The following is a 13,266-nucleotide window of genomic DNA, read 5'->3' as shown; positions in this document are numbered from 1 at the left end:
TTTATTTTATTTTATTTTATTTTTTATTTTAATTCCAGTATAGTTAACATACCGTGTATAGGGAAGTAATTTGACAGAAACTATCTGTAAGGCAGAAGAGAAGCCAAGATTTAAATTCAGATAATGTAAATCCAAAACCTTCTGTCATCCCATTACCACACAATGCTTTTGCACATTTCACGGACTGCTCCTTCCGATTACCAACAACGACAGTGGGAACATGAAGCATTGATGTGAATTCAGAAGGCAGTAGCTTAAATGGGCATCTCAGATCTGCAATTGTTTTCAAGCTGAAAAATAATTTGATCCAGTAACTACTATTCAAGGAAAGGTCAAATCATTTCCCACTGTACTTAGTGAAGGATATTATAGTTCAATAGCTCTCACGTGGCAAGTTTGTAATGTGGTCATTGACCTTGTACATTGGCACCTGCATTATAAAGGAGTAAATTTACTTTGTAACTGAAAACTCGCAAACATTGCAATAGGTCAACACCATATATCGCACATCTATTCAAAGGCCAATAAAAGCAAATGCTATAGCATTTGAGAACTCAGGAAGGAGAACAAAATAGCAATAAAATGAAATATTGATTCTCCAGGTAAATTTTAAAAACATTCCATTAGTTCCCATATACGTGAAAACATACACTACTATTATTATTTATAATCATCAATTTTAAGGATTTTTGACTGTATTATTTATAAATCTCACCACACATGCAAAAACATATATTTTTATCCACCCCTCTGCAAATAAGGAAAGCAGAGAGGTTAAGTAATTTGCCTGAGTCATAGATTTTAAGTATCAGGGTACCAGAAATTGACCCCAGATTCATTATTAGGAAAGCCCATCTTCCTTCTACCAAAGCTGCGAAGAAATTGATTGTCATGTGTTTTATGTGGGAGGACTGCACAAGCAGAGTTTAGCAGGGAGGGAAGACTGGCTAATCCCGATAAAGTCATGATCTACACACCTTCTAACTCCTTTCACCAGCACTCTTCAGCTAGATTTTCTCTGAGGATGTTGTGAAGACAATAACAAAAGTCAGTGCCTGGCTTTGGTGAGAATTAATGCACAGATAGCCTGCAACAAAGACTAGTTCACTACCACATGTATTCAGGAATGTCCTGGGAGTATATTTTTGTCATTTGTCTGAATGAGTGTTCTATTTTCTCATGCGTATGTGGTCTTGCAGAACAAAATGTAGTCCTTAGTCACTTTTGGAACTTCTTTTTATTCACACAATAAACCAGGGTCTCTTTTTGTTCAGTCCTTTGTATTTTCAGTGCCAAGTCAATGCTGGTTACAAATGTCCAGTTACATCTGTTTTGGTTTATATTAAGCTGTACTCCCCTACAAATCATGATCAATTGATCATGTAGGACAATGATATAAACAGTTTTACTGGTCCTACATATAATATGTATGATTCCCTTACTTTAAATTCAACTTTAAATAAACTTCAAATAAGTTATTATTGTTTTGTTAATATAACAATTATTTGTTTTATTTAATATTTTATTTAAAATAATTTATCATTTACATAGTCATACTAATTATTATTATTACATAATCTCCACTAAGTTGTGAAAATTCTAGCCCACTATATACACTTACAAAGAAGATGCAAAGCAGAAAGACTTGCGACTAGAGAGAATGGATGTCTGCCTGCACAACCTCATGTTTAATGTCATTGTTATTAGAAAGTTACCTACCTAAAAGTATGTGCCTTACTAGCTCAGTGTGGGTTTTCTGACAGCGGTTTGGTCCTTTGGTTCCTTAAGAATTTACAATTTGAAGATTTAAGAATACTTTCGTATTCAGTGAACTCTTAATATATTAAAGTATTTCAATTAGTGCAAAGGAGTGGAGATTATAATGAACACGGAGATAAAACATGAAAATGAATGTATTATAAGGTAGCATGTGATTAATACCTTTTTAATCTCTGTTTTTTTTAAACCACTTATATATCTCTGTGATAAAATTTCAGGTTTAGGAGTCATTGACAATGTAGTTTGTAAATTCACTTTCCATCTAAAAGGATTATCTGGTAGTAATTGGAAAAAGATACTAAAATATATGTCATGATATAGATATGATCTAAGGGCCATTTATCCATAAGGAAAAATAAAGTAATTCTATTTGGGAAGACTAGAACTGAGTGATTTCTGAAGGAAATTAGATTCCAGCTGGGCTTTGTTGAGAAGATAGTGGGAAGCATAGTAAATAATGTGCTTAAGTGGAGTGGGATGCATGGCTTTTGTTTTACCCTACCACACTTGGGCACATCACTTCACTTTTCTGAGGCTTACTTTTCTTCTTTACATAAAGGGGGGATAGGGGTAAATTGGTACTAAAAATAGGTGCATGGCTGCTACCACTCTCCCTTCTGTTTCCTTGACAGATATCACTAATTAAGTGTACCACTCTTTACAGACAAGCCTAGATAAAGCCTCAAAATCCTTTCCAAAATAGCAAGTGGATATAGATAATCTTATGGAATCTACAAAAAACTTCCTAGAAATAATAAGCAAATTTAACAAAGCCTAGGATACAAAAATCAATATACAAAAATCAATTGTATTTCCATATTCTAGCAATGAAATATTGGAATGTGAAATTAAAGATACAGTAGGCTATCTCAGAATAACCCGACATGCCCTGTAACCTGGGCTGTGCTTGGTATGGACAGTTTTAATTTTAACCATTTTACAAATATACAGCTATGTCTCATTGTGGTTTTAACTTGTATTTCCCTAATGAGTAATGACGTTTACCATCTTTTTATGTGCCCATCCACATATCTTCTTCGATGAAGTGTCTCTTGACACTTAATCTTACCTATTTTTAATGGGTCTTTATATTATTGAGTTTTGAGAATTCTTTGTATATTCTGGATACAAGGGTTTTTTTATTATATATATATATGATATGTAAATATTTTCTCCTAAAATGTGGCTTACATTTTCATTTTCTTAAGACTGATTCTGAAATCAGAAGTTATTAATTTTTGGAGTCAAGGTTATCAATTTGTTATTTAGTATATTTTATATGTAATGCTTTTGATGTCAAAACAAAGACAATTTTGCCTCACCCAATATCACAAAATGTTCGATCTTTTCTTCTAGAAGTATTAATTTTAGGTTTGTGATTTGTTCTTTGCTGACTTTTGCGTATGGTGTGAGGTATAGAACGTCTTTTTTTTTTTTTTTGCGTATTTTAGGTTGTTTCACGGAGGAGGGTAAATCTAGTCTCTATTATTCCATATTGGCCAGAAATGGAAGTGTTTCACATTATTGATTATTGCTACATTAAATGAGTGCCTAAGATGAAGATACTTATTAAGAGAAAGTAGAGACTTGAATACATTAAAGGAAGAAAAGAATCTTCCAGACAGAGGGAAGACTCTGGGCTAGGAATAACGTTCTGCATTTAGGGAATACCGAGAAAGCTGATATAGCTGAAACAGAGTCAATGGGGGGAGAGTAGTAATGGATAATTTTACAGAGGTGAGAAAAAGACTTGGACTCTTTAAGAACTTTGGATAGTTTTCTAATCATCCTGCCATATTATGGTTCTGATCAGAGGAATGATTGGATTGTGCATACATTTTTTTTGTAAACTTCCATCTAATATCTATTAACATGTTTCTTAACTACAGATTGTATCCAGGATGATGCCAGTATAATACTTAAGTAATGCTAAACATCACATAAATTTTGGTGTTGGAACCCACAAGCCCAGCTGGTGTTTGCCTGTCTCAGGAGGTTTTTTTTTTTAATTTTAATCTTTTTTTTATTATGTTAATCACCATACATTACATCATTAGCTTTTGATGTAGTGTTCCGTGATTCGTTGTTTGCATATAACACCCAGTGCTCCATTCAGTACGTGCCCTCTTTAATACCCATCACCGTAAGTGTCATTTAGAGAATTAACTCTAGGAGGCAAGAGTAGGAATAGGCAAGAGATTAAAAAAACATAATAATCCAAATGAGAGAAGATAATGGATTTGATTAGAGTGTTAGCAGTAGAAGTGCTAAGTAGTGGTTAGATTCAGAACATATTTTATGATAATAACTACAAGAATTTTTGATAGTTTGGAAGTTAGGAATGAGGAAAATAGATAAAGCAAAGCAACTCCTGGGTTTTGAGCTGTAACAACAGTGCCATTTATTCAAATGAAATTTAGGGGAGAAGGTACTTTCATGGCAGAGTAAATTAAGAGTTTAATTTTGGATGTGCTCAATTTGAAATGACTATTAGATATATAGGTGGAAATTCAGGTAGCTTCGTACAATCAAAGGATAGTATTCTTCAAACGAACGTGTGTACTGTAGCAGTAAAAACTTACCTCATTCAACAAGCTGTTTCTGATTACCTCCTCTCTCTACTATCCATCTCATATTCTTAGAAGTTGACACTGAGATTTAGTCTCCTGAAGCAGGACACACTGTAATCCTCCACCCATATTCCTTTTTGCTCTTCATTATGTAATCCTTGGTACTTTCACTCTGGAAGACAAGTCCCATTTTGTTCATATTGCCTCCTTGAAAAAAGAAGCTCTTTGAAGGAATTATATAGTCAGCGTTACTCTTTTCAGATAATAAAACTGTACAACCACTTCCACCAAAACCCCAGGGTCTGAAGTGAGGCTTTGTTATAATAAAGAAAACTTGATTTCCTTAAGGAAATCCATTGGAATCCCGGAAACAAAGACAGAAATAACCAGTATCTCCTCTGTGTATGAGGTTTCACCATGTTATTTGGCTTTTATTCCTATGTAATTCGGAAACTGTAAAAAATGTATTCATCTTGACAAAACTGAACAATTCAAGGGTGGATTTCTTCTTTACTACCTTTTTCTACTGTACTAGATACTTAATAAGTTGGAAATGAGAACTTATTAATTAAAGGATATGAGAAGATTCTGGAAAGTAGTAAGAAGAAAGTTGTTACTGCCTAGCGCTGATGACAGATTTGATAGTCAAATATTAATAATAGTAATAGTAATTATTACATTCTTTTGTTTAAGATGTATTTATTTGAGAGAGACAGTGCGGGGGAGGGACAGATGGAGAGAGAGAGAGAGGAAAGAGAGAATCTCAAGCAGACTCCCCACTGAGTGCAGAGCCCAATGTTGGGCTCGATTCCACAACCCTGAGATCATGACCTGAGCCAAAATCAAGAGTCAGACACTTAACCGACTGAGCCACCCAGGTGCCCCTAATTATTACATTCTACATTGTGGCATTTTGTGCATTGCTATCACATTTACACTAGCCATCACTTTCTATCATTCCAGAATAGATGGTCTCATTTGCTGGATATTCTCAACTTAAATCCTCTTACATAAATTTCTCTTAAATTTTTGTTAGGAATAAAAATATCCTAAACTAACAATCACTACTGTATATCATTCAATGCATTTAAACTTAGGAAAAGAAAAAATGGAAATGTTCACTCAAAGTAGTGCAACTTTAAGAACCTGAAACAGTCGAATTCAGTCTAGATATGATAATTCCAGGCTAGATCTAAATAATCTGTTAAGGAGTTAAAGTTGTCATAAGATGAATTAGTTTGACATGATTTAGTGATGTGATGTGGGCATCCAGATGGCTCATGAAAATATTTTCTTTATTTATGTGGCCAGCATTATGGAGCATAGAGTTAGTTTGTTATCTGAAGTGTCAGCCCTCCTAACTTGGACATTATTTTTCCTGATTATATTCCTCCACATCTGTACCCACTAATCACCAACATTTTTAGTCTCTTGGTTTCCAATTCAACCCATGCTTGAATAAAGTATGGGTGGTTTCAGTTCTTTTTCCCATTGTGTATTTGTGATGGGTGGGGTCAGCAGACAAATTATTAAATTGCTTTGCCTATTGGTATCAAGAGGAGCTAATGTCTGTATTAGTCTGACTAAAGACCTTCTTGTTCTACAGTTGAATTAAGGATACTTTATTTTGCCTAAATGAGTAGGACTTTACACAAAAAGCACAGAGTTAAGATCAAAGAAAAGGAACGTTTAATACTGCTTCTCATTCCCCATAGATTTAATGATGTGAAAGGGGATGAATCTCTCACCCTAAAGAAAGTAAAGGATTAACAGCTTCTCACATTCTGGTATATTAAAATGGCTTTAAATGCTGCTGCTAACAAAGGGACATTCTTCAGGAAGCGAGTGCCCGTGGACCAGGTAGATGCATTTTGCTCACTTTGACTCTGCCTACCTTTGGAAGATACCACAATATTATTTTGGGTCTAAAATGATTTTTGATGGCCATACACTTAGAGACGCTATTTACCTACCCTCAGTTTTAGGCTAGGCTTTGTCCTTCTTTAGTCTGTTCCAACTTGCTGGTACAGAATTGTGCTCTGTGGTTCAGAGAGAAACAGTAAAATACAGCATTGTGATTACCTCCCTTTCTACATCCCTTCACCCTTGGTAGTAGTTGGCCTATGGAGAAGGATGTCCGTGTGATACATTTATGACCAAGGAAGCACGAAGGAAAGTCACTGAGGTGGGAGTTAGTCTGAGGGAGGTCTCCCCACTCCCAAGACAAGGCCACGGACAGAGACTATCCTGCTCTTTTGTCTGGATGTTGTTCTCTCTGAATATATTTCAATAAGTACTACTTCATCTTACTATACAGGCTGAGGGAAAAAAAAACCTCCCAAAGAAGGAACACTAAAAATGTAGAAAGAATTTGGATCTTTAAAAAAAAAAAGGATTTAGTTTTTTATTATTTTAAAGAGAGAGAGTGAGAGAGCGTGCATGTGGAGAGGAGGGGCAGAGGGAGAGTCCTAAGCAGACTCCGCACTGAGCGTGGAGCCCAATGCGGGGCTTGACCTTATGAGCCTGAGATCATGACCTGAGCCAAAACCAAGCGTCAGACACCTAACCAACTGTGCCACCCAGGTGACTCAAGAATATGGATCTTTAATGATCCTGTTGATCCACTGATAACATCATTCTGGAACCCCACACTATTTCTTGACATATTTCTTTATTGTTTCCTTGCATTTTTGAAAGAGGATTATTCTTGTTGGAGACAGAAGAATCCTAACTGATACATGATAGTAAGTGTTTCAGTTAATGACTGTGCCCATGATGAAGGGTCATTTCATGATGAAGTCTATGGCTTCTAGTAGATGTCTTAATAGAAAAAGCATTAGTAGGAAGAGTAGGTTTTCTTTCTCCCCATTTACAAAGTGATCAATCCCTAAAATTAGTTCCTTAGGTGCCTGGGCCCTGTGTAGCTTCTTTCAAGGGTAGCTATAGTTATATTCTTCTGAGAGTAAAAGTCTAAATCTTCAGATTTGAAATAAGGAAGTGCTATCAAATGGAACCTTTATCATATAATCTAAAGAATTATACCTAGTCTCACTTGTTTCTGGTTTTAAAAATACCAGTCAGTATTAAAAAAAGGAAGTCATGACATTTTATTAATAGGTTGCTAAGAGTTGTTGAATAAACTGAAGAATTGCTGTGAAAAAGAGAATTTAGATCAATTCCTTGGTGTCTAACACTTTCTGGATACAGCTTCCCTTATATCTGTCTGAGCTTGCTAGACCTCAGGGGAACCCTGCTGAAAACCTACTTACCAAATGGAAATTAGGACATTCTAATCATCTTCAGAATCAAAATGAAAAAGTGGCAATGCTTGGGAATTGGGAGGTTTATATGTTTTCATTTTTAGTTTCTAACAGATCAGTTTGTTTTCTTTTCAATAGATAAAATTATTGATAAAAATATAATTTAGCCTTTTTACAGGTTAGTTTATTACATTGCTTAATAGAAATTTGATATCCTATATATTGTACTTACTATGTGAGTCCTCTATTAACTTGAAATGTTATATGGCACACCATAAGATATACATCATAGTATATTGTAGATCACATATGGTACATCGTTGGAGTAAGAAAGCTGAGTTCTCATTATTTTTCTGTGTGATATGGGGCAAGCCAGGTCTGTGAATGTCATTTCCCTCATCTCAAAAGAAAGCTGTTGTAAGGATCATATACAATACTGTAGGAATAAAAACATTTTGTAAGTTATATACATAAAAAGGAGTTGTAACTCTGGCACACTGGCAGGTTTGGCTGGAATAGAAGAAGCTTATTATTTAATGCGTAAAATAAATATGTTGTCTATTTTATAAAATAGAGCATTGCATATGAAATAAGCAAAATACAGTAACCAGAAGTGATACAGAGGGAGTGAGTGATGGTCTCAGTCTGAGGGGATGGTAGATATTCATCAAGAACTGAATGCCTGAGCTGGATTTGGAAGTCTACTTTCACAGAGTTAACTTTTCCCTCATCGAGAGAATAGGATGTTCTGTATAAAAGCACGGAGATAGCCAAGAGCATGTTTTGTGCCGGGAACAGCAAGTCAGAGTAGCCCAAATCTAGCAGTCCTGGAGGTTGGAGGTGGGGTGGTCAGGTTTAGCGTAGATTGTAAGGAAGTGTGAATCTGAATGGGATCAAACCGGAGGGCTCATTTATGTGCTGGTGAGGGACATGGGCATACCCTGTAGGCCTGGTTCATCATTGGAATGACCAGAAGATTTTGGAAGTTATTATTATTGGCCTCATCCCAGACCTTCTGAATTGGAATCTTGGCTAGGGAATGGAGTGGGTGGTGAGACTCAGAGCTACATCTATACAACCCTGGTATCAGTTAGGCTTCAGAACCACTGGCCTGGATAAAAGGAAGCCACTAGAGGAATTTGAGCAGGAAAATGACAGGTCATATTTGCATTTTAAAAACTGACTCAAACAGCTGTGTTGGGCACGGCAGGAGGCGAGTGGAACCTAGGGATAGAATTCAGGGGACAACAAAAACCTGGGAGCCAGATAAGAGGATTAAGAGCAGCAAAGCAGGTGGCAGGAAGGTGCTGAGTGGGCTGACTGAGAGGGAGAGAGGTGGGAGATGAGGCTGGTGGTGCAACAGCCTGTGAGACCAGGAAGGCGCTGTGGCCGAGAATAAGCAGGGGACTTTTCCCTAGAAAGAGATGGGGAGCCCTGGAGCATTTTAAGCAAGACAGTGACATGATTCACTGCTTGGAAACCGATTTTGACCTGATTACAGGGAGTTTCATTAACAAGCGGCACCTTAGCAAAAGGTTCTCAGCTTGAGGCAAATGTTTCCTTAGCACGGGGGCCCTTGGGCTGGGAGCTGGAATAGCTGGTTCTCCTGCCATCTCTGTCAGAACTCCAGTTTCTGGGGGACCCTGGGTGGCTGAGTCGGTGAAGCAGCTGACTGGATTTTGCCTGAGGTCATGATCTCCCAATCCTGGGATCGACCCCTGAGTTGGGCTCCATGCTCAGCGGGGAGTCGGCTTGAGGATTCTCTCTTTCTCCCTCTGCCCCTCCCCCTGCTCTCTCTGTCTCAAATAAATAAATCTCTTATTTTAAAAAAAGAACTCCAGTTTCTAGGGCATGTTAATCCATTCAGATTAATAAAGACGGGGAAAGAGGAAACAGTAAGCTCTGATTTACAGGAAAATGTTTAAAAAAACAAAGACAAATACCCCAAGGTAAGTAAAAGAAAGGAATATCTCAATGCCAAAAAATCAGCCAGGTTTTCACTCAGGGAACTGAATAATGTCCTATGATCATTGAATGTAGTCCAACACAAAGAACTCTGGCTCTATGTGTCGATAACTGGTTGTAGTTAACTGCAAACCTTTAGGTTTCTTATAAAAGTCCCAGGTTTAAGTATTCAGCATTGTGGTCATGTGCCCATCTCTATGTCCTGTGTTTTTTGGGGAAATGTGTTTATCATAATTCTAATCTAACTTTGTTTCTAGTTGCATTTGGCCTTGTGTAAATCATTTAAAGCTCTAGTTTATTAAAATGAACAGAATTGGATTTGCAATTAGATGGATCTGTATTTTTTAATTCCATTGTAATTAGCATACAGCTTTATATTAGTTTCAGGTGTACAATGTAGTGATTCAACTGTTCTATACATTACTTAATGCTCCTCACCACAAGTGTACTCTTAATCCCCTTCACCTCTTTCACCTATCCCCCCCAACCTCCCTCTCCTCTGGTAACCAGTTCAGTCTCTAGAGTTAAGAGTCTGTTTTTTTGTTTGTCAAAAATATGGAGTGTTTCATGAATTTGCATGTCATCCTTGTGCAGGGGCCATGCTAATCTTCTCTGTGTCTTTCCAATTTTAGCATTTAGCACATGTGCTGCCAAAGTGAGTATGATAGATCTCGTTTTTGTCCCAAGGTATTCCAGTGGACACTTGAACATGTTTTATAAACTTTTGAACCCTAATTTCCGCTTCTATTTATAAGGTCAATATGAGGGTCAAAGAAGCTAAATTTATAATATACCAGAACATATAGTTCTGGTATATATTATCTGGAACAGATAATATATACCAGAACAGTGCCAGACATACAGTAGGCCCTCTGTAAAAGCTGGTTGCCCTTTTCCAACTGCTTTTCCTCATTTTGAAGATGGACAGATAGGAGGGAAGAGCAGAAGTGGCCAGCATGTGGCCCTCAAGCCATTTTCACTTCTTGCCTTCATGGCAGACATTCTATTTGATGATAGCCTTCTTTGTTTTGAAACCAGAAGTAGCCTCAAAATCCTCCCAACACAGATCCTTGAGCTACTTCTACCAGCTGCATGGATGTGATATTTAAGATGAAACCTCTTTGGGGCGCCTGGGTGGCTCAGTTGTTAAGCATCTGCTTTAGGCTCAGGTCATGATCCCAGGGTCCTGGGATCAAGTCCCACATCAGGCTCCCTGCTCCGTGGGAAGCCTGCTTCTCCCTCTCCCACTCCCCCTGCTTGTGTTCCCTCTCTGTCTCTCTCTCTCTCTGTCAAATAAATAAATATTAAAAAAAAAAAAAGATGAAACCTCTTTGTTATCCCTGCCCTGGATAATCTCTAAGGTTGTAGCTGAGACACTCTGAGCCCACAACATATGGAACCCAATTTTCAAAATTATACAACTGAATGGAAAGCAAAGTTTTCAAAGCTCTGAAGGTACAAGCAGTAAGATATAGAATGGGACAGCTTGCTGATGGAGGCTTTCAGGAAACCCTGAGAGTGGCAAAGAGATTAGAATTGGTCATTGTGGAAGGCAGAATTAAGACCCCACAAAGTTGTCTATGTCTCAATTTCTGGAATCCGTGAATGTATTACCTCACATGACAAATGGATTGTTTGGTTGTGATTAAGAATCTTGAAGTGGGTAGATTGTCCTGGATTATCTGGGTGAGCCCAATATATTAACAAAGGTCTTTATAAAAGAGAGAGGGAGGCAGGAGGGTCAGAGTCAGAGGAGATGTAAGGATGGAAGCAGGAGTCGGAGATGCAATCAGTCAAGGAATGCAAGCAGCTTCCAGAAGCTGGAAATGGCAAAGAAATGACTCTCTCCCCAGAGCCTCCAGAAGGAATGCAGTCTTACTGACACCTTGATTTTAGCCTTGTAAGACCCATTTTCAGCTTCTGACTACCAGTACTAAAAAGTAATCAATGTGTGTTGTTGTTATAAGCCACCAAGTTTATGGTAATTCATTACAACAGCAATAGGAAATTAACCCAGGCCTTTAAAGAAGGGCTTGGATAGACAATAAAAGAGAGACAGTTTGGGTGAGTAGTAGATGATAAGCAGAGGCTTGTGAGAATAAGCAAAGTAGACAGTGGGAAGTATGGATCCTGACCAGTTTGAAGAGGTGGGATAGGCTGCTGCCAAGAAGGAACTCAGCTCAAGAGTTAAGCCTTGGATAGGTTTGATAGCCTGAATTTGAATCCTACTTCTGATTTTTTTCAGTACCTTGATCCAGTTACTTAACTTCTCTAGCACTACAATGTTATCTAGAAAATTGAGAATAACAGTATTGCCTATTTCATTGGGTTAAATGAGATCGTAAATGTAAAGTGTCTAGTACTGAATAGTGCTCCATAATGGGAAGTGCTATTTTTTTATGAATGGAAGACAAAGGTGAATTGCCACTTCATTAGATTATAAAAAGCTCTGACTACCAGTGTAAGATTAGGAAGCTTTACTTCCAAGACATCTAATGACCATCAGAAGATTTTGAACGGGAAACTAACTTAAAAAACACAAAAAGACTCCTGTGGTTAATTAATATGGCAAAGACAAGACAGGAAAACCATCCATTTAAAGGGAAAGTTTGAAGGATAGAGGTTGATCTTCACATTAATATGGGAAAATTTAGGCACGTATTGCTCAAGCATGTTGGCTGACTCTAATGGCTTATTATAGGGGTAGGATGTAGTGGAAACATCCCCAGGTTGGTAGTTCAGAGAAAAAGTTTCTTGCTCTGGCTGTGTCAGCCACTCATTATCACTTTGAGCAAGCCCCTAATCTATATGATTTCAGGTCCCCATTGGTGAACTCAGCCCTCATGGCTCAGCATTTGCTGAGGCCCCGCTATTTCCAAGTCATACTTCTCTCTTGGGCTTATCTTTCCTGTGAGCCTGAGGTCAAATGATTTATCTTCAGAAAACTGCAAGGGTAAAAGAGGCCTCCTGAAAAGCAAATTAGTCCTATTTGCTATGAATCTCAGTAACTATTTAAACCCTGCACTTACCAAATACTTAGATTTTTTTTTTTTTACAAGGATGTAAAGAGTAGCTACAGGACGTTCAAAAGGTATAAATCAACATGTAAATATTGCATTTCATATCCAATTAGATTGTTTCTATCCATGCTAAGCATCTCCTGTGTGGCATCTTTTGGATAGGGCCTTTTGCCTACAACAAGCCAGGGAAAGTGAACAACTTTTTCCTACGTACTTCTAGTCAACCAGGATGGTACAGCTGGGTATCGAAACCATAAGTGTGTTTACTGCTCACAAATTATTAGTTCAATAGAATTACCCTTATCAAGGAGAAAATCTCTAATAAGAATTGTCCAAATAGCATGTGAAAAAGAGCAAAGGGTAAAAAATAATACTTGAAATAGTTTTAGGTCCAATATTTTCCAATAATAAGTGAGAACAGAATGCTTTCTGCCTTTGGCCGGTAACCCAGGGCCTAACCTACACTTTGGTACAGAGTGAGATGTTGACAGTAATTTGAAGAAAAGTGCTATCATCAACAGTCAGGAGACCTTTGATGCTAAAGGAAGCTATTTAAACCCCTTATTTTTAGAAGAGGAAATAAATAATACAGCAACAAACAGGGAAGACCATAGACAATCACAGTTATTTACATTGTCCAGACATCACTGGATCCCCCAGCATTCTGAACCA

At 37.4% G+C, this 13,266-nt stretch overlaps 1 pseudogene; it reads right to left on the bottom strand.

Moving 5' to 3' along the window:
• Nucleotides 1-10,123: 10,123 nt before the first annotated feature.
• LOC114220059 (U6 spliceosomal RNA) lies at nt 10,124-10,223 on the bottom strand (annotated as a pseudogene).
• Nucleotides 10,224-13,266: the final 3,043 nt, after the last annotated feature.

The sequence above is a fragment of the Eumetopias jubatus genome, unplaced genomic scaffold, assembly GCF_037043125.1.
Source record: "Eumetopias jubatus isolate StellerSeaLion01/CBP00866 unplaced genomic scaffold, mEumJub1_p1.0 scaffold_13, whole genome shotgun sequence".
Lineage (NCBI taxonomy): Eukaryota > Metazoa > Chordata > Mammalia > Carnivora > Otariidae > Eumetopias > Eumetopias jubatus.
The sequence above is the reverse complement of the archived record's forward strand: the minus strand, read 5'-3'. Positions and strand labels throughout refer to the sequence as shown.